This window comes from Polypterus senegalus, chromosome 8 (assembly GCF_016835505.1).
Source record: "Polypterus senegalus isolate Bchr_013 chromosome 8, ASM1683550v1, whole genome shotgun sequence".
In the NCBI taxonomy this organism is placed as follows: Eukaryota; Metazoa; Chordata; class Cladistia; order Polypteriformes; family Polypteridae; genus Polypterus; species Polypterus senegalus.
The window spans coordinates 138,745,581-138,773,295 of NC_053161.1; positions in this window are offsets into that span (position 1 = coordinate 138,745,581).

Here is a 27,715-nt window from a genome sequence, read left to right on the forward strand (position 1 = left end):
TTCTCAAGGCAGGAATAAGAATTGGACAGGGTGCCAGTGCACCACAGGGTGACCACAAACACTGGGCCAGTTTACCAATACCAATTCACCTTATCTGCATGTCTTAGGAGTATTGTAGGAAACTAATGCAAACCCATGCAGAAATGGGAAGAACATGCAAAGTCCATTAAGGGAACACTTAGCACATGAATCATGAATATTTTTATTTTTATACTGTATTGAGGATTTATTCTGTGTATTGTATTACACTGTATTGTATTGACCCCCTTCTTTTTGACACCCCCAACCTACCTGGAAAGGGGTCTCTCTTTGAACTGCCTTTCCCAAGATTTCTTCGATTTTGTCCCTATGAAGGTTTTTCTTTGGGAGTTTTTTCTGCTCTTCTTAGAGGGTCAAGGCTGGGGGGCTGTCAAGAGGCAGGACCCATTAAAGCCCATTGTGGCACTTCTTGTGTGATTTTGGGCTATACAAAAATAAATTGTATTGTATTGTATGAATCCCAATTCTTACTTGAAGGCACCTGCGCTACCGATGTACCACCATGCCACCTTATATACTATAGAGGGAGAGAGAGAGAGTCTGCAATGTCAAAACTTAAAGTAGGACTTGATGGCCACCAGATCACAGTATGCATATCAGTTATTAAAAGCAAAGTTTCACCCTTCAACAATCTATTTTGAGAGAGAGAGAGAGATGGAGAGAAGGAAGGAAATATTTTTAAAAACCTTATTCTGTCACCTAATTATTTTCACAATCCTCTGATAACTCTGTTTTGTGCTCTGGAGATCAGTGAACGGCAGCTTTGAAATTTCCCCAATGCTCTTGTTAGTTCCAGAAGAGTACTGTTTCTGCAAAGTCATCACCTTCATATTGTTGTGTTAGCACAGATCACTTCAATGTATGGATTCTCAAGAGTGGACATGGCTCTTTGAGGTGGCTCGCTATCCTTTAAAGGACTTCTCGCCTGTTGCCACACTACTTGGAAAAAATGTGACTTTGCAGGCTTGCCGTTTATATAGGTGTCCGTCACTAGTGACGTAATGCCAGCTCATACTCGGGTGACTCATCTCTGTCTGATGTAACTCGTCAGCACTGTTACATAGCCCCAGCTGAAGTCACTGTCCCCAGTGACCACTTCCAACTCAGCAGTGTGGTCTTCTCTCTCACTTTAGTCGTGTATCTGGTGATGAGGACACATCAGCAGGGATTGTGAGCGCTGTGTTGTCAAATGGCAATGCTGGGATGGCAGGTGCTGCGCTGTCAAACGATGGTCGGTTGTAAGCAAGCAGGCAAACCTTCTGGTGTGGAGATGCAGATGTATCACTCTCTTGGCTGTTTTTTCCTTCACTGAACTGGAGCTGCAAACCACATTCCAGGTCTGGATCTCAGCTTTGAGACTCTCCCTCCACCACCACTTCACAACACCTCTATGATATGCCTAGTCCTTTGTCAGTGCATTTTTACCACTGGCCCTGCTTTTCACAGCTCAATTGGGGTCAATGGCAACTCAACATGCCACATTTTTCCCCAGTTCCATGAGCCTGAACCCCCACGGTGTCTGCACACCCAGGCTAATGGACCTCAGTAGATGGAAAAGTGGTTGTGAAATTCAGAGGTGACAGTCTTCTCCCCTATATTACTGCTGCAAATTTGATCCTCAGGACTCTTCAGCAACTCCTCTGAATAGCGATGAAGGTCTATTGGAGGTCTCTGATGCACTTGGCACTCTGCTAGGTCAGATTGTAGGTCTTCACATCCCACTTCTAAAACCAATATAGCGTTGGTGCCAAGCACCACAATGGATGGATTCTCTGCTCTTTATGTGACCTTTTAAGGTGGCTCGCAATCCTTAAAGGTACTATTTGAAAAAGCATGCTCCTTAGCAGGCTTGCCATTTATATAGGCGTCCCTGTCACTGGTGATGCAATGCCATCTCATACTTGGGTGAGTCATCCCCGGCTAATGTAACTTGTCAACGCCATTATGTAATGCTTCATATCACTAGAACTGAAATCTACTGTATAACTGGCCATTTCTGAAGAACTGTCATTAACGTAACAAATCACTTTCTGCTTTATGTCCCATATGATCATGATCTGACAGCCCCTATTCTGCCTGTCCTGCTGCCACAAATGCTGTATCAATTGCCACTGTTTATTGGAGGTGAGTAAACTTGGGGAAGATGATGTATATGTGACTATTGGTTGATAAGTGTGTGATACCCATGGACTCAGGAGAATAATAGTCATGTGCCCAGGATGGACTGGGCAGTGAGGACACAAACAACACAGCAAGCATGGTACAGTAGTTTTTATTAACAGTGCCTAACAAACATACAGTGCAAACGTTTTTAATGAATAATAAAGCCATGATAAAAACAGTGTTTAAAACAAGTGGAGGTTAAAAGCAATAAATAAATAACCCAAACAGGTGGAAATCCTCAGTCAGGATCTGTATCCCTATGTTTTCAGCAGGGAATCATTGCAAACCCTGTCCCTTCTGCATTCAGAAAAAGTTGCTCGCAGTGGTTTGCCAGTTTTGCTCCTTGGGCGCTCTTCAGGAGCAACTCAGCACCATATGCACCATATGCTCACTCCATTCATGGTCTCTTTCCGAAGCCTGGTCTCCACACCACATCACCGGATCAACCACTCTAAGGGTTGGCAATAACATTAAAGAGGGCATGATTAGCCACTGCAGAGGCGAGAAACTTTTGTACCAGATGCAGTTTCTCCCTCTCTCTATGACTGACACATGATCAAATTATCCTGTGTCACGCGCGTGCGCATAGAGGACAGCTGGAAGACCTAGTAACTGCAATTCTTCCTCCACTCAAGGGGTTGACACTGTGTCCTAATGCCTCTCTTTAATGTTACTTCCCGTGAACGTCCACTTGGACCCGCCTCTTCCTGTCAGAAGGGCCCAAAACTGGAAGCATCTTGGGACAGTTCTGTTTTGAATATGCGTCTGCAGAGACGATACTACAATAATTGTGTGTTTTTTTTTAATCTCTCTACATCCAACTACATGGGGTGGCCATCTCGGCACCCCAGCTCTTTATCATTTCCCTGTCTTTCTGTTACAGCAGATTTAATTAATGCATTTAGGTGTTGCAATAAAATATTTAATCACAGAAATTTTATTGCATTAATTACACATGTTAAGGGCAATTAAACAGCAACCCTAATATGAAAAATTCATAGCGTTTCTATAGTGTTTTCTTTTTTTTTAATATTGCATTGATTTTATTGTAATCATTCCATACAAATAGATTAATTTTTACAAAAAATAGGATTGAAAACAAATCAACCCCAACCCCTGAGAAAGAGAGCATGGCCAACGGAGTAAAACTTAAAGCTTGTAAAAATACATCAATTGATGAGTTTAATAGGTGGATAAAGATAAATGGATAAGAAAAAGAAATGCGAAGAGAATTACTTCCTCAGTGTTTTAAGAACTTACTAACCAACCCACGGCGTACCATACGCCGCATAATCAGGCCAGTTTTTTAATAATTTTTAAGCACAGGGAGAAAATTTTACATTTGCAAAATCGGTAATGTAATAAATCAGCAAGAAAAGCAACATTTTAACAATGCACGGAACGAACCAACACACAATCGTCCGTGCGGCGTAGCGAGGTTTGTACAAAGTGCAAGCGCATCTAAGAAGACGCATGTTTGTCGCGGATGCGAATTGCTGTATGTAGCGTGTACAACACTTTGCTATGCTGCACGCGTCGTCGCCATAACCGAAAACTCGTTTTTTAAAGACTGCTCACTTCATTGTGTTTTAACCTCAGTTGTAAAGGAATGTTTTAAGGATCCCATGGGATACCCCTCGCAAACAGTTTTACACGCTGCATATGGCGATTCACCTCCGCGAGAAACATGCCTCTATTAACAGTCAACGTGTGGGAGGGGGTGTGTACAAAGGGTAGGGATGAAAACAATGGGAGCGTATGAGTCGCACTTAGTGGCAATTCCACGGTTTGCAGCCCGAATGGGGTTCAACGGCTTACCCACGCCTAGACACACGCTCAATCTCATGCATAATTATTTATTGAATGGTAAACACTTCTGGAAAGACACGGTTGTCTAAAACAGGTTAGTGTGAGAATACAACAGTAAGTGAATGAAAAGATGGAACTCTGGAGAGAGCAAAATACAACACAATAGTGAACCCGCGCATAACAAACGCCGCATAATTATTTATTGATGGTTGAACACTTCTGGAAAGACACAGGGACACCCCTCGCAAACTGTTGTACACGCCGCATACAGCGATTCACATCTGCGACAAACAAACTGTTTACACACTGCATACAGCGAATCACATCCGCGACATGATTTTTCCTAGATGGTCCTGTCGCGTCCACCCTCGCACTCGAAGCATACACACTGCCTGCTCATGTGCCCGGTCGCAAGCTGCGTCCAGCCTCGTTCTCGAAGCATACACACCGCCTGGTTATGTGTCCGCTCGCAAGAGAAACTCACGGAGAGCCGCCCACCAGCTGCCTGTGTGTGTGCCTCTGTCTGTCTCTGGAGCGGCTTTCTCTTGCGCTGTCTCTGTGTGAACCAGTCAGGCACAGAGAAGGTCAGCTGCTGACAGAGCGTCTTGACTGTTGCAAGGCCTGCATTGGTGAAGCAGGTGAGACGGTAATGAAATGGAGGCACAGGGCTTATTGGTTTTTAAAGACTGATTCCTTCATTGTGCTTTAACCTCAGTTTTAAAGGAATGTTTTAAGGATCCCATGAGATACCCCTCGCAAACCGTTTCACAGGCTCCATATGGTGATTCACCTTCGCGAGAAACATGCCTCTATGAACAGTCAACGTAGCTCGCAAGTACATGACATTAACCTGACCTGCACTGCATGTGGCCTCTACGACAGACGAACATAAATGACGCCCTTTTTTTTGTGTCGTCGCGTCCGAGTTGGTGGCCGTGGCCGGTGAGTTGTCGTCGTATCCAATGGTCTTGGAGTTGGTGGGCGTGGCTCCTTCCTGTGTGCGCCATAGGTGTCTCACTTGTCGGCGGCTTAGTGAATCCACGCCCCTTCCGGCGTGCTTTTCATGGTTGTCTTGCCTTAGTGAATTATATATATAGATTCTAAAATATTATTGATTAGATCCTGCCAGATTTTGAAAAGTTCTGCACAGATCCTCTAAGTGAGAATTGGATTTTTTTTTCCAATTTCAAATAATATAAAACATCAGTTACCCACTGACTTAAAAGAGGAGAGTTAGGATTCTTCCAGTTTAGCAATATAGTGTTTTTCTAAGCTACCGAAAGCAATTTTCATAAACAGTAGGGAACCACTTCAACCACCACCAATGCGCAACATCAACCTGGACGATGTGATGGCAGCCATTCTCGTGCCATGCACACCACATATTAGCTATCAGTTGGTGAAGGGGTGAGAGAGACAGTTAGCCAGTTAGAGACAGGCAATAATTAGATGCCATAATGAACAAGGCTGTGGTTGGCAGCCTAGTCAGGACATTCAAGTACGCCCTCCAATTTTTACAAGATGTCCAGGGATCTTTAATGACCACAGAGAGTTAGGTTTTATGTCTCATGCAAAGGACAGCGCCAATTACCCAGGTCTTCACTCACTCATATAAATCCTGAACAATCTTCACATACTTTTCTGGTACTCCTTTCTCTTTCACACACCTCCAGACCTCCTGTCATGGCACCCTGTCATAAACACCATATACCTTGCAAGCCTTTCAGCTTTTCTTGATGCTTCTCTATTTGCTGTCTAAATGCAAAAAGCTGTATTAGGTGTTCCTCGACCTGACATAAAACTAATCTGCTCCTCCTGCTGGTCTGCTGGTGGTCTTTTCCTTCTTTATAAGTTTCTCTCTCTATAACCATTACCCATATTTTTATTGTTTGTGACATCAAATTTATATCTCTAAAGTTTCCACAATCCTGAATATCTTTCTTCTCCCTATACATGGGCACAAACACACTGTTCCTCCACTCCTCTGGAATTCCTGTTGCTCACAGACCTTCTGCATTAGATACCATAACACATTAACTCCATCCTCCCCTAAACTCTTCCAGACTTCCACTGGTGTTTCATCAGGTTCTCATTTACTTCCACCCTGCTTCTTGGTACTGACCCTTCCTTTGGGACTCCATTCCCAATTACTACCATTGGATTTTCTTCATTTAACAGCTTTTCAAAGTACACCTTCCATCTATTCTTGATTCTATCATGCTCACTCAAGACCACACCATGCTCATCTTCTATCTCCTTTATCTGAAAACAGTCCTTCATTGCCTTGTTAATTGCCTTTGCTATTCTAAAGGCCATTTTATCTCCTTGTTTTATCTCCAGTTAATCATACAACTTCTTCAACAGATGTGCCCTATTTGCCCCATGTTTGTCTGCTTACACATTTCTCTGTCACCTTATTCCTCCCTGATTGGTACCATGTCTTCCTTGCCACTTTCTTAGCCTTTATCACCTCACTGTTTCACCACCATGTCTCTTTGTACCCAGGTGGGCTCCTTCCAGTCATCCTACCCAATACTTCATTATCTACTCTCAATGCAAATTTGTTATTCTTCTACCATCATTCTCAACATTCTCAAATGACTGCACATCACTTAAAACTTTACCCCTAAACCTATTCTTAAGACATTCCTCTTTTAAGCTCCACCAATTTATCCTTGGTGCGGCCTGTTTTGGTTTTATTCTCTTGCTGATGGTGATCTCCCAGTCTATCCCTACCACTTTATGCTGCACTGTCACACTTTCCCCATTTATGACCTTGTAATTCTTTATTTATTTTAAATAAGATCTTCAACACATTAGAATGTCTATTTGGCTACTTCAAGTCACAAGCTGATTGACTTTCTTCTAATAAAATATGTTATCAAAACAAATGCCATGACAAAATCTACTATCCACTCCCCTTCCCCATTTCTCTCCATGCACCTGCTCTCTCCCATGTGCCCATTTGGATCACCACCAACAATTCCCTTTTCTCCTTTTTCATCCATTTCAGTACAGAAAACGTCCTTCTCTTCCTCACAGCCTACTTGAGTAGCCAATGCTCATTAATATTAACTGCACAGTTTCACCAAGGCCCAGCTTGATACTCATCACCCCATCACTCCTCCTATTCATATTGACAAGACTGTCCTTCATTTCTTTGGATAATATTGTACCTGAGCCATTTCTCCCTTGCTCATTCACTCTACTACACAGCAATTTACAGCCTCTTCTGAAATATCTTGCCTTATTCCCCTTCCATCTAGTTTTCTGCACACACAACACTCACATCTTCCTCCTGTTCATCAAATCTGCCAATGCTCTCTTCCTTTCCCAGTCATTGTCCCACTATTCAGAGTCCCCACTCTAACCTTCAACTTGTGCTTCTCTTTCTCCCTCCCCATTTTCTTTTTCTAGTTCTTCTGAACTAACATCTTTAGCCAGGTCTGTCATTGGCTTAGTGGCCCTCGCTCATTTCCCAAAACGGTTAGGTGAGGCCCCTGCATGTCACCTATGGGGTACATTCCTAGTAATTTTCTGAAGCTGGTAGGATTGATTTCATCATTAATGGCTTTGGCTAAAGTTTTACATGTGCATATCCTGCCTGACACTAACCCTCTCTATTTAGCCAGGTTTAGGACCGGCACCAAGTTGGGCTGGTTTGCCACCTTAGTAGCTAGATTTTATATCTAATTATTCATCTAATAATCCACTCATCCATCTGTTTATCCATTCATCCATTTAAACAGCAATTTTGTAATTTAACCATTTTTCAGAACATCCATTCATCTATTCCTCTATGTAACCATTTACCCATTCAACTATGCATCCAAGGCTTTAACAATCCATAGGTATGTTTAATCTTCCATACATTCATTATATGAACACCTACCTATTAAATCATCTACTGTATGTAACCACTCATCATGCATTCATCATGCCTTGCATCTGTTCATCTCCTTCTGTCCGATCTTCTTAGTATTTAAGTTGCAAGGAATCAATCACCAGGTAGTCAGTTTCAGGGTACAGACATGCCCATACTCAAATCAATCCAGCGGAATATCTTTGGGGTATGAGAAGGACCTGGCAAGAAACTTACACTGACATGGGGAGAATCTGCAGGCTTTCAGAGATTTAAAGTGCCCATAGGCAGGAAGAATACCTGCTAAGCCACAGTACATCCCTTTACTGATAGTTATATACTTCTTTGGATTTCATATTTATCTACCCACATTTGTGGACTCTTACCACACCTTTAGGGCTCCGACTTCCATTTTAGAGTGTGTGGTGCCTTCATGATAGCTCCACTTTTTTTTCAAGGTTTTTAACTCTGTTCTCAACACCTTCAGTACTGGTTTGTGTTACTATGCTCAAAATAATAATATTTTCAAAAGGAGGTTTACACAAAAAGACTTTAATTCAAGAAAGAGCTTACATTTTCACAGGATGCCAGAATTACTTCCAAAAGTCCATGATTTTTATATAAATTACATTTTGAAAGTCAAAAGTGAGCATTCAGTCCATCTATCTCCTTTGGCTATTCAATGGTGACTAATGGTCATTTCCTTTTTACTGCCACATGAATCTGGAACTGACTGTCATGAGCCTGTTAAGGTCAAGCAAAGGTTCCTCCCTTGGCTTATGTTTAGAACGCATCCTTTGTTTTTTTTTTTTTTTTTTTATCACTTTTCGTTATTTTTCATTGTGTTCCAGTATTTTTATAGTAATGCTCTGTTCATTTTTGATTTGTATTATCTGTTAATTTTATTCTATAGTATCTAGGAATGATCTGAGGTTCTCTTTTGTTCTTTGTGTTTTGAGGGTGGATCCTTAAGAGGCAGGGCCATCCATCCCACACTATTAATGGACCACCCCAGCCCTATAAAGGCAGGCTGGGCATTGAAGTCCAGGCAACTCATCTGAATGTACTCTGCTGGATTTTGGTGGTTATTGTAAGTATTGTGATTTTCATTGCTTTTTTGCTCTGGTTCTCAATTTTGTGTTTTTTTAGATCATTCTTGTGTATTTAGATTTGGGACTTGTTTGCCTTGGACTTCCTTTATTGTTTTATATTTTCATCCTTGGAACATTTTGTTGATTTTTTTCATTTTCAGATTTCTTGTGACCTTGCTCTTTACAAGCCAGGCGTTGATAGTCATCCCCTGCCTAGTGGGGCATTCTGGGTGTATTTTGGGACAGAATATATTTCTGAATTGTGATAATGAAGTGCATTTTAGCTCATTATAGCTCAAAGCCAGCCATTCAAGTGGAAGCCAGGCAACCTTTTGTACACCTCCTCTGGGCAGGTTGGTGGAATTCAGACCTGCGTCCCTGGCTGTAATTGAAGGCATCACACTGTTTTGGTCACTTTGTGAGATGTATCACAACAGATGGATGGAATGCCTCTTAACATACTGTATTTGTTTAAAGTTGTTAAACTGTTCACTTCATAGACCGTATCTTGGTAGTTTGTTCTTTCCGTTTGTGGAAAGAAATAATTCCTGGCTTCCATCTTAAATGTGCTTCAGCTTAATTTTTAAAAAATATATAATTTACTCTTAAATAGACAGAATTCTTCTAAATGAACTTTACTGGTGTCTTTGAAAATTTTGAAGACCTGGATTTGACCTCCATCTCTGCCCAAAACCAAAGAAGTTTAATTCCTTCATGCTTTAGTTCAGGAAATAAAGTGTGTCTGAACTTCTAACTACACAAGCAGAGTTTGACAGTGAACCAGGAGATTGATAGAAAAATATAATAATAAAAAAACAGAAATAGGATCAAAACCAGAAGATCAAAAAACAGGAGCATCAAAGCCATAACAAGAGACAACAATCGTCAAAATAATCAATGGCAAAAGTCAAAAACAAAAAATGCTTAAGTTAGAAGACTCTTTGAAACTTGAAAATGGGTTTTGAATCTCCAGCAAAGATAGTGGTGGATGAAGCAGTCCAAAAATTTGAATAACTCTTAAAGTAATTGGAATTTCCAGAAATAAATGTCAGATTCATATTCAAAGACACCAAAAAAGCCCTAAAATGATTGTCAGATCTCAGAAATTCATGAAGAAAAACATATAGAAATAAAAATAGAAATCAGAATTGTAACAGAAAGAGAGGGAAAGATTCAGGCCATAGAGATGTGGAAAAATGCTGCAACCCCACCAAGCTGAGAGGAGACAGCACAAACACACCCTGACCAGTAAAGATGGCAGCCTTTTAATAGAGATGCCAATTAAATGGGGTCCAGTATTCAATAGTATAGAAATTGTTAAAGGTAGCGTTAGTTTAATTACCCTGAGGCCACAGAGGGCATTTCATAATCCTAGCAGTTTATCTGAGCATGAAATCCAACTGTTACAGGGGGAGACCAAATGCCTACATTGGATGGCCAAAACAGTTGGCAAGTTTTGTGTGTACTTTTCTGTGTCTGTGTTCTACAAGTTTAGCATTTTCTACAGTAAACTCACCATATTTCAGTTACCTTTGGCCACCTTTGCATTATCATGCTTGTGAATGGATGCCAGAAACGCTCTCCTTGTTATACCACAGAGATGAATTTTTTAGTTTTGACTGACCCACCTTGTGACTAGAGCAGATGAAGCCTGTCTTCCTAGAACACACACAGCTCTGTATATTAGGTGGTGTCCCACTCTTTGGTCTTTTACAAATCCATTTTTTTTTTTCACTTATTGCGTTATAGACTGAAATATACAAGATTTACCCACCATGTCCTGATTCGAGTGTGAATGAATCTTCTCATTTTTATCTTACGGTCAGACTACCCCTTCTGATTGCACCAAGTTCATTTACTTTCACCAAAGTCTCTTATATGTTGATATGTTGATGAGCAGAGTGGTGACTCATTTGTTAGTTCCTTAGCCCTGCCATGATCAGATGGTTTTTCCGGAATTTTAGAACAGACCAAACTACTAGTGTGGACATCCTTCAGAATTGATCTTTTTAGTCAGGCTTGCAGAAGCTTCGCTCCAAGCACCCTCAAATCTGGATGGCACAACATGTTGCATCATCACCCCAGAGCACTTGGAAACATTTTCAAATCCTTCTTGGGGTGCCTTTTGTGTGAAACTTACATGGTCTTCCCCTATTGTTTCCTACTGATACTTTAGTCACTTTCCCTGCCAGCTCTGAAAAGGCCAAGCATGAGGCAGTATGGGGGTAGGCCTGTCAATGTCAATGTCAATTTATTTATATAGCACATTTAAAACAACATAGGAATGCTGTGGCCAAAGTGCTTTACAATAATAGAATAAAAGAAAAACATGAATAACATAAATAGAAATAAAATAAACATAAATAAAATATATAATAAATAGAAGTAAGATTACATAATCACAATGAGAAAACCATCAGTATTACTGAAGGTCACGGAAAGCAAGTGAATAGAAATGAGTCTTTTAATCTTGTTTTGAACAGTTCAATTGTAGATGACTCCTTTATATGATGAGGTAAAGAGTTCCACAGGTGAGGTGCAGCAGCTGCAAAAGCCCTGTCCTCCTTAGTTTTACACTTAGTACGAGGGACAACAAGAGACAACTGACCAGAAGATCTAAGCACTCTAGATGGCTGGTGTAAAACACACAGTTCAGATAAATAGGCAGGAGCAAGCCCATGTGAAGATTTAAAAACAAGCAACAAGATTTTGAAATCAATTCGAAAACTGTGCTATGTAATGGACTGACATCCCTTTCTTGGTTGGTTCCTTCCTTACACCCACTGAATGGTTGGATGCTGCTCCCTTTCATTTTTCGATGGCTACTGGCTTGGCCAAGTTTTATCTACAAGTTACAGCAGGATTATATGGGACAGTAAAGATGGAGGGTTTCACAGCGATAGTGTATGTTTTCTTTTGGCTCCATTAATTGGCCCCTCATATGTCTATATGTCATTCTCTAAGTGTTCATGACAGTTCATCAATGGCTCTTCAAGCTTTAAAGACCAGCTATTGACATATAGTTATCCAGTAGAGGATTTTTTAAGGCTCATACCTACCGCACCTGTAATCTTTGAGGGTCTTTTAACAGTTTTAGGCAGTTTTTCCACCTACCAGACTCAACTGATGGACAGAAGGCTGGCAGATGGCAGCTTTTATAGGACGTCATAACAAACATTATTGAAAAATCGTTTTTATTTGAAAATGTAAATAATTTTGCATCTCCTTTTGATCTTCTGCACTTTATGCATTTAAGGGAGATCCAGATTTTCCAGCTCACTTTCATCTCTTGGTAGGTTGGCATATCTGCCACCATCCAGCCAAAAACTGCCTCCAAAAGAGCTGAAGGATGAGCAAGGAAACAAAATGCACCCATTTGATGTTTGAAATGTCGACATCCTCAGAAGTCTCCTTGGACGGCTGCTGATCACCATAGATCAGTGGAGCATTTCCCCAATGGTGACTCCACCTTCACTTTATTTCTTTTTTGCTATTTACCCTTCTTTGTTTTCTCTTCACAGCTGTTTACCAGGAAAATACAGTACGTGCGCAGAAACATCTCTGTTTCAGAAGGAATGAATAATTAAACATACATATATAAGTTTAGGTCAATATTACATGTACGTATGTGTAACTGTAAACGAGCATACATTGTTGCCAAGAAGAAGCCCACCTTCTGGAATGATCTTGACACTGGTGGTATACAAAAGGGCAGAATGTACAAGTTAAAGGTGTGAGGCAGCTGTAATTAATAAAGTATCTATCTATCTATCTATCTATCTATCTATCTATCTATCTATCTATCTATCTATCTATCTATCTATCTATCTATCTATCTATCTATCTATCTACAGTATCTATCTAATAACAGCTGGGCTGTGGTGACATTCAATGCCATAAATATTGTGACCAAAATTCTGAAGATAAGCAAAAGCTTTTGACCTTGACTCTCCACTCTTGCACAGTAAGCGTACTTGCTCACGGTTCACTTCACAAAGTAGAGCCATATTTCCTGCCAGGCATTTTGGTTTTTAACAGGAAGGTACTTTGTCACTTGCAAATATATCACCAACAGCACCATTGTACTTGATCCCTCTGGTAAATTCAATATTAAATGCTCCTCATGCCAATCTAAAGATCATGTTTCTGGCCGTCTTCATTTTTATAGGTGAAAGACATGAAGACAACTATCAAATTCTTTTAAGAGCATGTTAAGCCATTAAGATCACAGACCTTACTAAGCATATTCTAGAACATTTTCTGTCCCTGGTTTCTTGGTTTGAATTCTTTCAAAGATTTTTAAAACACTTTTAGCACTCTTACTCTTGGATCACATATTTCCTCAGGACCTGGGGGTGGTGGCAGGATTGACACTCCAGCCACTGTAAAAAACTGTTCCAGTGTGGTGCTGAGGTGTCACCCGCTGCACTCGGGTCCCAATACAGATGGTTGGCTGTGTTGTGGGTACGTCAATGCGCTATCAGCACAAGCTCCCAACCTCTGTTTCTCTTAGTGATCAATTTACTTTTTAATATCTTCCATCATCTTCTTCAATGGCTACTTCTCATGCCTACTATTGTTTTTCACTTCTTTCTTCTCTTGAGCTTTGCATGCTACTATAAACTGTGGAACGTGGCCCGGACACAGACAGACGGACAATGGTTTAGCACCCAACACACACATTTTATTTATAATATTTACAATTTTAAGTCCGTGCTCAACCCAGTGCCTCCAGTCCCGATCCCCCAAAGTCCAGGCCTCTCTTTACAGTGCCTTCCTTCCGGCCATCTCCACTCCTCTTTCTCTCGTCTCTCGTCCACTTCCACCCGACTCTTGACTCCGACTGAAGGGAGGCGGCCCCTTTTATAGCAGCCCGGATGGGCTCCAGCTGCTCCCCGACACTCCTCCGTGGACACTCCCCCGTGTGGCAGAAATGCCAGCTTCGCACCCGGAAGCCCTCCGGGTGTCCCCAGTCTTCTTCCCCCAGCACTTTCTGGTGTGGCGGAAGTGCTGAGGTCCAGGGCTCTTCAGGCACCGGGGTGCCCCTTGGCAGTGGCCACGGGACCCTGCAGGGTTGAGCTTCCAAGCTCTGGATCCTTGGTCCCCAGTGCAACCAGGGCGGTTGCACCCACGTGGTCTGGAGGAGGCGCAAGCTCTCCTCCAGACCTCCTGGGCATCCTGGCTGGGTACCACGCCCAGCCGCGTGCCACAACACATAACCTGCTTTTCCCTTTCCTTCATACACCTAATAATGGCTATACTGACAAAACATTATGCTTCTTACCTCTGTTTCTTTTCAGCATGGAAATCTTTTCCTTTTTTTCCCTTACAGAGGTACGTTGACGCAGCCCTTCACTAACCATAAGTGGACACGAATGTTGATCCTCCACAGACATCTAAAGCCCCTGTCACACTACAGTGGTTTTCAGCCATAACCTTCATTTACATAATCTTAGTGAGTTGGGGACTGTTAGCGAGTCAGCGCACAATTGTACAGTGTGACATCCCCAAAGACCTAGTCATAGTGGCCTTGGCAGTCTGCGAATATCCAGGACAAAATCAAACAGATTTGATCTTGTCTTAAGTCATAAGGCTGCGGTGGGCTGGTGCCCTGCCCGGGGTTTGTTTCCTGCCTTGCTCCCTGTGCTGGCTGGGATTGGCTCCAGCAGACCCCTGTGACCCTTTAGTTAAGATATAGTGGGTTGGATAATGGATGGATGGATTGAGTCATAAGGGATGGTTCTTGTGTATGTGAGATATACAGAAGTATATAATGCAGCCACAAGAAAAGAAGGAAAACGGGAATTGTGGCCAGTGAAAACAGTACAGAGACTTGTCTATCTAATATCTTGTGTTTGTCGTACCATGACGGAATTGAAACAGGTAAAAGGCATGTGGTAACTCTGGCTAAACTTACCATACCTGGAAAACATTAATTCAGGTCACTGGTGCTAACAGGCAGAACATTAGTTGGCTGTCACAATGCCAGTAGCTTATGCATTTGAATTTTAAAACGGTGCTGAGGTGTCATGTAATCTTTCACCCGCTGCGATATCCATTCATTTAATCTGGCCTCCTCAAAGTGACAAAATCCAGTAACTGCAGTTGTTAAGTCTGATTGCTCTCCAACTGAATGTTGTGTAGTGTGCTGCCAGCCTAAGTAAGACATTGTCTCTTTCAATCCACTTTTCAGGAGGAAATACAAAACCATCTTACCAGCCAGCCCCAGTAATCTCGCTGCGTTGGCACCCAGTTCAGTACTGTAATATTGGAGAACTGCGAGCTCCGAATGGAGTGGACATTCTTGAGAGCCTTTGATGCTTGTCTCTCATTAGCACAACTGCATTTTCCAAGTGAAAGGAGGACTACAAAAAACCTGAAAAACAGTGGCAAACGTGAGGTCTATTGCTCTTTCAGGCACAAAAAAAAGGCCGCAGGAAGATGAGATTAGGGATCCTCTGGGGAGATGAAGGCTTTTAAATGCATTCGACCGACAAGATAAAGTGAACCCAGTAATCTTATTAGCGAGTTTATCTACCGTTGCTTCAGACGTTAATGGGATTAATATGGGCATTTCCAAAGGAAGCAAGGAGCCAAGTTCAATATGTTACATTTGTAAAAAGCCTTTGATTTTCCATTAATCTCTAATGAATGCTTGCTTTTACATGCCAGCCTGGTCAAAGCAGCAGTCACACAGGCAATAATCTATACATTTTACAGTGGCCACAGCAATCAAAGTCTTTAGCCATAAAGATCAAGGTGGCACCACCTCATCAGGGGGCACTGTTAATTCCATTCACTCGATCTAAGAGGTTTTTTGAGGGTCTCGCTGTATTTCTTGATACCTCCAGATTTACACCCTGCTCATTCAAAATTCAGTGTGCCAGGGTAACAGGCCTGCCTACCCTGGCAGAAGTGATTAGAAGACAGAAAGCAAGCTTGGGCAGGGCACACTCATGCATGGGACACACATTCATTGGCTCAACTTGATATTTAACATAACATTTATGGGATTTGGTAGGAGGCAAAAGGAGCAACAATTAAATTATAACAAAATTGCTTTTAAAATTTAAAAATGTTGCTAAGAAAGTAAAACAGAAGCTGTAGTCAAAAGATTAAAATATATAGAGAATAGTTTTAACAGGAAGCCTGACTGACCTGAACATGTCTGTCTACCCATCAGTTTTTCTTTTTTAACTCTGTTTAATCTAGCTGATGATTGACTGAAGCCATGTCCAATTTTTCTGGCACAATTGTCTGGAGAAATGAAAGAAGGTGCTGCAGTGTCCACTTTCTTGAAAGTGAGAAGCACCCCTGACTCATGGGACTAATGCTCTTGGTTCAGATTGTGTCCTCATTCTCCATCTTTGTCATTTGTATGTTCTCTTTGCATTTGAATGGGTTTTTCTTTATGTATTCCATTTTTCTTCCTGCATTTCAGAGTGTGTTTTCATTCATTCATTGCCATGCCTGGACAACAGAGGTCCATAGCAGTGATCGTGAATGACCACGGTTGATGGCAGAGTTCCAATGCTGAAGTAAGCTTAATGGTGTCCTGTCTCCCTCCCTTTGCTGTATCAAGGAGGTTGACCTGTATGGTGTTTCCAACTTAGGGGTGGGAATCTTTCAGTTTTCTGGGCAACAACATCTGCAGTGGCATCATGGGCTGGAAAAGTGATGTCCAGGTGTGTAACAAGGACAAAAAAATGAGAGCTGATGACAGGAGTTCTGCATGATGTCAGATCAATAAATCTGTTGTATCTGGCATTGGCACCACAAGTGAAAAAACTCAAGCCTTTGTATGTCGGAGGCCAGCTTGGTCCACGTCCTGAACAATGAAAAACGATTGACAGAATGCAGATTTCATATGTCCTGGTCTTAATAATATTAATGTTCTGCTGATGCCAGAGAATTTGTGTCAACCTCATTGCAGAAGCAGCAAGGGCGGTTTAGTGTAAGAGACCCTGCTGTTCAGAACTCTTTACATTTCTCAGTTATGTGAACCTTAAGACCTGCTCCACTTTCTGACCCTTGACAATAGTGCCAAGTGTGCTGTTCATGACTCCTAAACTCTGCAGTTTCATTTTCACCCAGGGCACATGATGAGATGACTCTGATTCAAATTGCCCCAGTGAGGTCTGTAGGTGGCAGGCGATTCACCCAGTAAGGTGTGTTTGGTTAGTTAAAATACCATATCGCCATGTTCCCAAATCCACTCCATCCAGTTCAGGGTTCAGGCCAATCCTGTCAGCATCAGGCACAAGGAGGAAACTAGTCGGTCCATCACAGGACTCACACACACACCCACAGAGGGTTAATTTTGGAATCGACTTCTAGTGGTTACACTGGCCACCCAATTTTCTTTCTCTGCTTCAGTTAAGTAGAATGTAACTAGGTCCTGTTTCATCTCTGAGCAATCAGCACAAATGGTTGAATCCTTACAATTTAAACAAATGTCCCCTCAGCTCAGCTTTTCTGCTAATGACTATAATATCATATATTTAAGTATCTGCAGAGAAACACCTTTCATTCTCTTTTTAGGGTTGGGTACAGGAAACTTCAAGGCAGTGATTGTTTGCAAGGCCCAGGAATGGTGCATGGTCACTGGATATGCATACCAAAGTAAAACGAGTAAGTATTATGCTGTAAAACCTAAAGATACTCCTTGCTCTCTTCAAGAGTGGAATCCCACAATTGGTAGTCTGGGCAAAAAGGTTCCAAAAATTCTTAAAATGTGTGTAACCCCAGGGATCCCAGTGGTGACCAGTAAAAAAATATTTCTTTGACATTTGGGCTCTTACCACACTGCCTCTAGAAATATGCTTTGTTAGTCTTCAATCTGGAGATTTAGATTTTGGATGGCTGTTTTGGAGAGTTAACACAATTGTGCCGCACGTAAAGTGGAGCTGAGCAGTTTGGATTCAGATCAAGTGATTTCACTGCAGGAAGTGTTGTCATTAATTTTCTTAAGTTACAAAGAAGCTGATTAAGGAGATCGGGGACCATTCCTAAAAAAGAGTGTGAGAGAAAAGAGAAGAAAAAGTTTGGAATATAGTTTTTCTCTTTCATATCACAGATAAGAGTAGAATATTAGTATATTAGTGTATTTGGGTCAGATTGGCTTCAGGGATTTCTTTTTGCAACATTTATAGATAGAGATAAATAGATGAAATGCACAAAAAAGACTTTATGAGTCAAAAAGTATTATGCATATAAATAAATGAATGGCATTAGCTACAAAATGCAATCTTGTTGTTATATTAACAGCCTGTACCATATCAATGTGCATTAGTGAGCAAACACAATTACAACACAAAAATGTTCATATATCATATTTTCAAACCACTCAGTCACTTCCAGGGTGACAGGGATCTGCAGCTGATTCTGCCAGCTTCGAGGCAGGTCAGAATACAAACGTGTATCGTATGCCAGTCCATTACAAGCCACGAGGAAGAAAATAAGCCGCAATATTTTAATTTAACAAAAAGATGTTTTTATTAGCATTAATGCTGATCCAGAACTTTAACATTAAAGACCTGAATACAAAAATGAACACAGGGCACACTTTTTATAGCTTGAAAATTAACCCCCCCACCACCACCTTAGTCACCTCATAAATCAATCCCAAACTACTTACTTCATACAAAACAAGAACTAGGTCATGTCTGGTGACTTTTTTGTGACCCTTAGTTAACAAACATTTTAATTGCTAACAGAGCTCATTTATTGTCTTATCAGCAGCAGCCTGTCCTTAAACTTCAAGATACTCCTTTAATAAGAACAATATCTAAGTCAGGTCACCTTCACATAACACTCAAGGACCATCTATGGAAATTTTTTATAAGTATTATATACTCTCACCTAACAGGTCTAAATGCTAAAACAGCATTTTTATAGGAGACCCACTTATTAAGCAAAGATCAATTTCGGCTGCACAAAGATTGGACTGGACAAATATTCCATTCCAAAAACTAGAGGTGTGGGAATTCTTATACATAGAACAGTCTCATTTGCAGAATCAGATGTAGTATCTAATCCTGAGGGGAGATATGTGATTGTCATAGGCAATTTATTTAACTGTAAAGTGATTTTGATAAATATCTATGCACCCAATATCAATCACCAGCACAAACGGAGACAAAATCATTGACCATAAAAATATAATGCACATGAGATTAAAGAAAACAAGACACAATCAAGGCATTTCTGGATGCATTACAGATACCACAAATAAATACTCTTAGGGCAGAGGAATTGAATAAACCTCTGGCACTATCAGAATTACTTGATGCTATAAACTCAATACAGAGTGGGAAAGCAGCAGGCCCTGATGGCTGACCTGCTAAATTTTGAAAGAAATTCTCAACTCAGCTAGCTCCCCTTCTATTAGCAACATTTACATAAGCTAGTAAAAATAAAATTGTACCTGAAACTTTTCGTCAATCATTAATTACAATCTTTCCTAAACAAAATAAGGACGTATTAAAATGGGTATCAAACAGACCAATCTCACTTCTGAATAATAATGTTAATATGCTCTCCAAAGGCCTAGCTAGAAGAATGGAGAAAGTGCTGCCTTCGGTAATATCACAAGACCAAACTGGATTTATTAAAGGCAGACACTTAGCTTCCAATCATCGATGCCTGTTTAATGTAATATATTCACCAACAAAGTCAAACACCCCAGAGATATTATTATCATTGCATGCAGAAAAAGCCTTTGACATGTTTGAATGGAACTACCTTTTCAATACATTGGAGAAATGTGGGTTTGGCCCGAACATTTGTGCATGGATCAAATTACTGTATAACAATCCAGAAGCTTCAGTTTGTATTTAAAACATCAATTCAGACTACTTTAAACTAGAACATGGTACCAGACAAGGATGGCCCCTTGTCACCACTGCTTTTTGCAGTCACCATTGAGCCACTCACAATTCACTGTCAAAATGCTATTGAGATAAAGGGGATTATCAGAGAAGGACTGGAACAGAAAATCTCTCTATATGCAGATGATATGGTACTGTATATTTCGGACCCACAAAATACTGTGCCTGCAGTCCTAACAGCACTTATAGAATTTCAAAAGATCTCTGGTCTCAGAATTAATTTGAATAAAAGTTTGCTCTTCTTAGTGAATTCTCAAGCATACTATATTAGATTGGACACCTTCGCTTTTATCACCACAGATCAGTTTAAATATCTGGGGGTAAACATCACAAGTAAATATAAAGCTCTTTATCAACAAAATTTTGCCGTCTGTATGGAGAAAATGAAGCAAGACTTGCATAGACGGTCAACCATTCATCTTACTTTAGCTGTAAGAATTAACATTGTTAAGATGAATATCCATCCTAGCCTTCTCTTTCTATTTCAAAACATTCCAATATACATCCATAGATATTTTTTTAAGAAATTAGACTCAACCATAACCTCATTTATTTGGAATTCAAAACATCCACATATCCAAAGGGCGACCTCTATCTAACTTTCAATTTTATTACTGGGCAGCAAATATGCAAACCATAAAAACTTGGCAATGGACACAAATAGACGAACATACACAGGCTTGGTCCACAACATAAATAAAATCCTGCAGTACTTCTTTATATTCCTTGCTTTGTACCCCAATAATTACAAATTATCGCCAATATACTAGCAACCTAATTGTGCTTTACTCAATCAGAATATGGAACCAATGTAGGAAGTATTTTAAGATAGAGAAGTTTTTATCTGTGGCACCTCAGCACAAGAACCATCTTTTTCCACCTTTTCAAACGTACGCAATTTTTAATACCTGGATAACATTCAGGATTAAATCACTTAGAGATCTGTACATAGACAACATCTTTGCATCTTACAAAGAGTTACATTCCAGATTTAACTTTCTAGCAACACATTTCTTTCACTACCTTCAAATTTGAAACTTTGTTAAATAGAACCTGACCAATTTTCTTCACCTCCCACCTACCTCTATGCCGGAAAAAATATTGCTCAGTCTCAAGGACTCAGACAGCATTTCCGTAATATATAAAAACATTTTACTTTCAAATATCCAAAAGAACAGTGGGAAAAGGATCTCTTACACAATATTTCAGAAAAGGAGTGGATAGTAGCAATGTACAGAATTCACTCGCGCTCCATATGCACAAAGCATAGAATTATTCAACTTAAAATGATATATCGAGCGCATCTCTCTCTTTTAAAATTGTCCATAATGTTTCCAGGGCAAGATTCAACCTGCGAACGCTGCAATCAAGCTCCAGCCTCACTGGGTCACATGTTTTGGGCCTGCACCAAATTAACATCATTCTGGACCAAAACCTTTAAATTTCTTTCAGACAGCCTTGGTGTCACAATCCCTCCTAACCCACTACCAGCTGTGTTTGGTGTTCTTCCAGATGGGCTTATAGTGGAGAAGGACATACAAACTGTAATTGCCTTTACTACACTATTAGCACGTACAACAACAACAACATTTATTTATATAGCACATTTTCATACAAACAGTAGCTCAAAGTGCTTTACATATTAAAGAATAGAAAAATGAAAGACACAATTATAAAACAAAATAAATCAACATTAACATTGAATAAGAGTAAGGTTCAATGGCCAGGGGGGACAGAAAAAACAAAAAAACTCCAGACGGCTGGAGAAAAAATAAAATCTGTAGGGATTCCAGACCATGAGACCGCCCAGTCCCCTCTGGGCATTCTACCTAACATAAATGAAACAGTCCTCTTTGGATTTAGGGTTCTCACAGAAGGGCTTGATGATGATGATAGTCGCGTAGACTTCTGGCTTTTAATCCATCCATCATTGTTGATCACAAAGAAACCGGAAAAAGAAACAGAAAAGAGAGTAGGGGTCAGTACGGATTTTAGAGCCACCATGAATAGTTATTATGATGAATTGAACATATAGAGTATCAGGATTAAGTTAAATTAAGATTAAAATGAAGTTATAAAAAGGCCATGTTAAAATAATGTGTTTTCAGCAGTGTTTTAAAGTGCTCCACTGTATTATTCCAGATTTTAGGTGCATAGCAGCAGAAGGCCGCCTCACCACTTCTTTTAAGCTTTGTTCTTGGAATTCTAAGGAGACACTCATTTGAGGATCTGAGGTTACGATTTGGAATATAAGGTGTCAGACATTCCGATATATAAGATGGGGCGAGATTATTTAAGGCTTTATAAACCATAAGCAGAATTTTAAAGTCAATTCTGAATGACACAGGTAACCAGTGTAGTGACATTAAAACTGGAGAAATGTGTTCTGATTTTCTTTTCCTAGTTAGGATTCTAGCAGCTGCATTCTGCACTAGTTGCAAACGATTTATATCTTTTTGGGTAGTCCTGAGAGGAGTGCGTTACAGTAATCTAGTCGACTGAAAACAAACGCGTGAACTAATTTCTCAGCATCTTTCAGTGATATATGCGGTCTAACTTTACTTATGTTTCTTAAGTGAAAAATGCTGTCCTAATGATCTGATTAATATGTGATTTAAAATTCAGATTACAGTCAACAATCACCCCTAAGCTTTTTACCTCCGTCTTGACTTTTAATCCTAATGTATCCAGTTTATTTCTAATAGCCTCATTGTATCCATTATTGCTGATCACTAAAATTTCAGTTTTCTCTTTTAACTTGAGAAAATTACTATTCATCCATTCTGAGATACAAGTCAGACATTGTGTTAGTGAATCAATAGAATCGGGTCATCAGGTGCTATTGATAAGTACAGCTGTGTGTCATCAGCATAGCTGTGGTAGCTCACGTTGTGCCCTGAGATAATCTGACCTAACGGAAGCATGTAGATTGAGAATAACAGCGGACCCAGGATAGAGCCTTGTGGAACACCATATTGGATATCATGTGTCTTGAGTTGTAATTCCCACAACTAACAAAAATTTTCTCCCTGTCAGGTAGGATTCAAACCAATTTAAGACACTGCCAGAGAGGCCCACCCATTGACTAAGGCGATTTCTAAGAATGTTGTGATCAATGGTGTCAAATGCAGCACTCAGATCTAAGAGGATGAGAACAGATAAATGGCCTCTGTCTGCATTTACGCAAATCATTTACTACTTTAACGAGTGCAGTTTCTGTGCTGTGATTTGTTCTAATACCTGACTGAAATTTATCAAGAATAGCGTGTTTATTTAGGTGGTCATTTAACTGCATAATGACTGCCTTCTCAGAACTTTACTTAAGAAGGCAGGTTAGAGATGGGTCTAAAATTTTCAAGAGCTGAGGGGTCAAGATTATGTTTCTTAAGTAGGGGTTTAACTACAGCAGTCTTAAGACAGTCTGGGAAGACCCCAGTATCTAGTGACGAATTTACTATGTCAAGAACATTATCAATTAGCACGCCTGATACTTCTTTGAAAAACCTTGTTGGTATCGGGTCAAGGACCAGGTGGAGGGTTTTAATTGAGATTATTTTTTTAAATCAGGTAAATCTATCCTAGTGAAAGAGTTTAATTTGTTTATAACAGGATGCTGGGGTTTAGGAGGATCCTTAGTGTTGGGGAGATATACTATGTTATTTCTAATATCATTAATTTTTGATTGAAAATACAGCGATAGCCTCACAGGTTTCACTGGAAGCACTTAGGAGGCATTCCTTTGAGCTACCTGGGTTTAGTAGGCGATCAATTGTAGAAAATAAGACTCTGGGATTACTAGCATTGTTATTTATAATCTTGAGAAATAGCAGCGTCTCTCAAGACGGACAGTGTTATTGTATTCTGTTATTTTGACTTTTAATATTTCATGGTGGATAGTAAGTTTAGTCTTCCTCCATTGACGCTCAGCTCTACGGCATGTTCTCTTTAAATCAGACACTCTTTGGGTCTTCCATGGTATAACAATGCTAGAAGATTTTTTCGGGTGCAACTATGTCAACAGCAGCTCTCACTTTAGAATTAAATCTTTCCACCTTACTATTTACATTATCCTCGCTATTATAGCTGGCACTATAAACGGACTGATTGCTTAAAATGTTTGTAAGTTTTAAAGCTGCTGCGAATCAAAGAAGCGTTTTTTAACAATATGCTTCTCATGAGTGTTTTTTTATCATTATTTCTATATTAAAAAGTAGAAGAAAATGGTCTGATAGACCAATATCAATGATCTGTTTTATATCAACTTTCAGTCCTTTAGTAATCACTAAGTCTAATGTATGACCTGCTTTATGTGTAGGCTGATTTATGAGTTGTCTCAAATCAAAAGAATCCAGGAGGTTCATAAATTCTTTTACTTTTAGATCACACTGATTATCTATATGAAAATTAAAGTCGCCAACTATTAGGAGTGTGTCATAGTTAGTAATTAAAATTGACATTAAGTCAGAGAATTCCTCAAAAAGCGCGCGTTATATTTAGGAGGTCTATACACGGATAGTACTAGAACTTGAGAATCTCCATGAATAACAACGGCGAGATACTCAAAGGACTTGAACTTACCAAAACTGACATCTTTACATTTTAATCGGCTCGAGTAAATGTTAGCCAATCCGCCCCTTTTCCCTGGCGGTCTGCAGAGTAAAACTGTAATCCGGAGGCAGATTCGATTAAAACTGCGCGCTGTCTGAATTAAGCCATGTTTCATTTAGTGCAATAAGATCTATTTTTTATCACTAATAAGATCGTTGATAAAAAACGTTTTGTTAGTTAAAGCTCTAACATTTAATAGTGCCATATTTAATGTTTCGGAGGTGCAGAGATGAGTACTATGTGCGTTATTGATATTTGGAATAGGAACTAAATTATTATTATTAGCCGCTCTGTGTGTATTTTTGTTTAATCTGTGATCTGTTTTATAGTTTTAATACATTGTTCCTCTAAAATAGTGATTTTAATTAGATTATTGGAGTTTATGCCGTATTTCCTAGGTTTTCTACGTGCATTGAGATTGCTTATTACAGTATTAATGTGTGCACTTTAACGGAAGACTCTATTAAACATTCATCATGTCCTGGCACAACAGTATTATTTCGGAAGGGGTTAAGAGCAGAGATAGATAGTCAAGAAAACGAATTACCTTCGATATGTTTTCGGAGAGGACCCGGCGCGAAACTGTTCGGATGCAGGCCATCACGCTTGAAGAGACGCGCCTTTCCAAAAGAGATTCCAATTGTTGATGAAACCGACATCCTTCTTCTTGCAGAAACCCTGTAGCCAGTTGTTCAACCCTAGCAGACGACTGTAGTACTCGTTGGATCATCTGACGAGAGGTAGTGGACCCGAAATGAAGATCTTTGCCGATGGGGTCCTCTCCTTCGTGTCTTTAATCAAAGCTGCAAAGTCAGCCTTCAGGATTTCTGATTGTCGGTGCCTTATATCGTTTACGCCGGCATGCAAGACGATTGATCCAACTGCCCTCTCCTTGTGTTTCTCGTAGACTGCTGGCGCGCTCATTACATCTCGGACACGAGCACCGGAAAACAAGAAACAAACGATTTTGCATTAGGGCATGCGACATTAAGGTTTCTAACGATAGAATCACCTACCACTAATACATCACCAGGTGCTGAAGGCGAAATGGGGACGTGGAGAGGGTCAAATCGGTTCTGAGATAGAATGCTCGCCTGTGCCGATGGAGGTGCTCTGGCCTTGAACCCCCGCCTGCATAGTTGAAATCCACCGAGGTTAGCAGCGGTGTCGCTCCTACGAGACGCTGGGTGAGGTCGGCACAACGCGGGGTTGATGTTTCGCCGGTTCCAGATCGCAAGGACGGTTTATCCAACAGCCGGGCCTTCAGATTTCTCAGGTATCTCCGTCGGGACAGGAGTTTCTGAATCTGTTCATCAAGTGCCTGGAGTTCCTCAACTACGATTTCAATGCGAGTTACCCCACTGTCGGCCATTTTCTGCTTCGTGCCCTAGGAGAAATGAGAGAGAGAGAGAGGGAGGTTAGTGTCACTCTCCGTTGACTTATCTTACTCAACTGGAAGAATCTTAACTCACATATTCTAAATCAGTGGGTAACTGATGTTATATATAGGTAGTCCCCAGGTTATGGTCATCCGACCTATGACTTATGAATGGGGCTGCAGCTGCGATGCATGCGCCTCAGTAACTGCCGCTCCATCATCTTCAGCCTGGGGACACTACAAACGGAGGCTGGAGGGAGGTGATTTCGCTACTTACGCAGTATAGTGTCCCTCGGGTGGCTCCCGGCGGCAAGCGGTTTCACTGCCCACCCACCACACACGACTGCCCCTTTCATTCTTGGTGGGTGGCTGGTAATGCTGGAAGCGGTGACCCGGTTGTGGCTGAACGAAGACTATTGACGGAGAACGGGTTGGCGGGGGGTAGCATTGTAGTGTGCCTCAGATGGCTGCCTGTTGAATTGGGGCGATGGTGGACGATTCACTACCATGTTCATTCTTGATTGTGGACACAGCAGGCAGCATACTGTAGTGGAGGTGACTGTGAGGTGGGCTGGTGATGAACCGCCCCTCGCCGCCCCAATTCATTCTCAATAGTAAGCCTGCTTGTACTGTTATGCACATAGCAGGAAGTTGTCTCTTGTCAGTACATCAGATGTGTTGATGACGGGTGCCTTCCTGCTGCGATAGCGTGTAAAGTGCTGTGCAGAAGAGCTCATCTTAACCTTTTGTCTTCGCCCCTTGAAGAATGTCTCTGAAGCACAAATCTGATGCAAGTGTTGGTGATACAATAAAGAAGAGAAAAACCATCACCATTGAAAATAAAGTAGAAATAATAAAAAGGTCAGAGAGAGGTGAAACTTGATCATTCACTGGCAGAGCACTTGGTTACAGTCGGTCAACAATAGCAATTATTAAAATAATGTACCTGTTCTGACTTACATACAAATTCAACTTAAGTACAAACCTACAGTCCCTGTCTTGTACGTAACCCGGGGACTACCTGTACTCTTTGAAACTGGAAAAAATCAAATTTGCATTTAGAGAATCTGTACAAAACTTTTTCAAAACCTGGCAGGATCTCATCAATAACATTTTAGAATAAGCATTTAAATTAAGGAAGCAGGTCCTCTACCCTCTTTTACTCCATTTATCTTTATTCATTGATTATTTTATCTATTCATTTGTCTTTACTAGCATAACGTTTTGCACTGCTGGCCTAGCTCTCTTTCTCAGGGGGTTGATTGTTTCAAACCTTTTTTTTTCTTTTTGTAAAACTTGAGTTATGTGTATGGAATGTTATTTCATTTTAATCAATTCAATTAAATAAAAAAAAAACCTGATTCCAGTTCATTACTTATTGTTAAACAACAACATACATTTTCCTAATGATAGGAATTTAAGTTAACAGAGCAGAATGTTAAACCTGAATAGAGACATATATCTACATAAATACAACACAAATTGAGCATAAATTCTTCCACACACATCTACACACACCTATGCTGGACCCATGAAGGAAAGCATGTAAACTCCACAAAGATTTCAACTCTTTTTAGTTAAAGGGTAATATATATCTATTTCTTTAAATTATATTCATTCTTAAGTATCACCAGACATATTTCTTTCCTTTCATTTTCATGAGAAATGTTCAATTGCCATCCTGTTTCAGAGAGGAGGAGGAGGAGGAGGTTGAGAGCTTGCTGATTTCAGTGAGTTACTGCACCCACCACATGACAAACCACCCAGATTGATGCCCAAGTGCAGCTGTGCAACGAGTGATACCACAGAGGTCATCAGCAATACCTGCAGCTTTTTAGCTCACGTTCAAGAGAGACAGTCAATGGTATATACCACA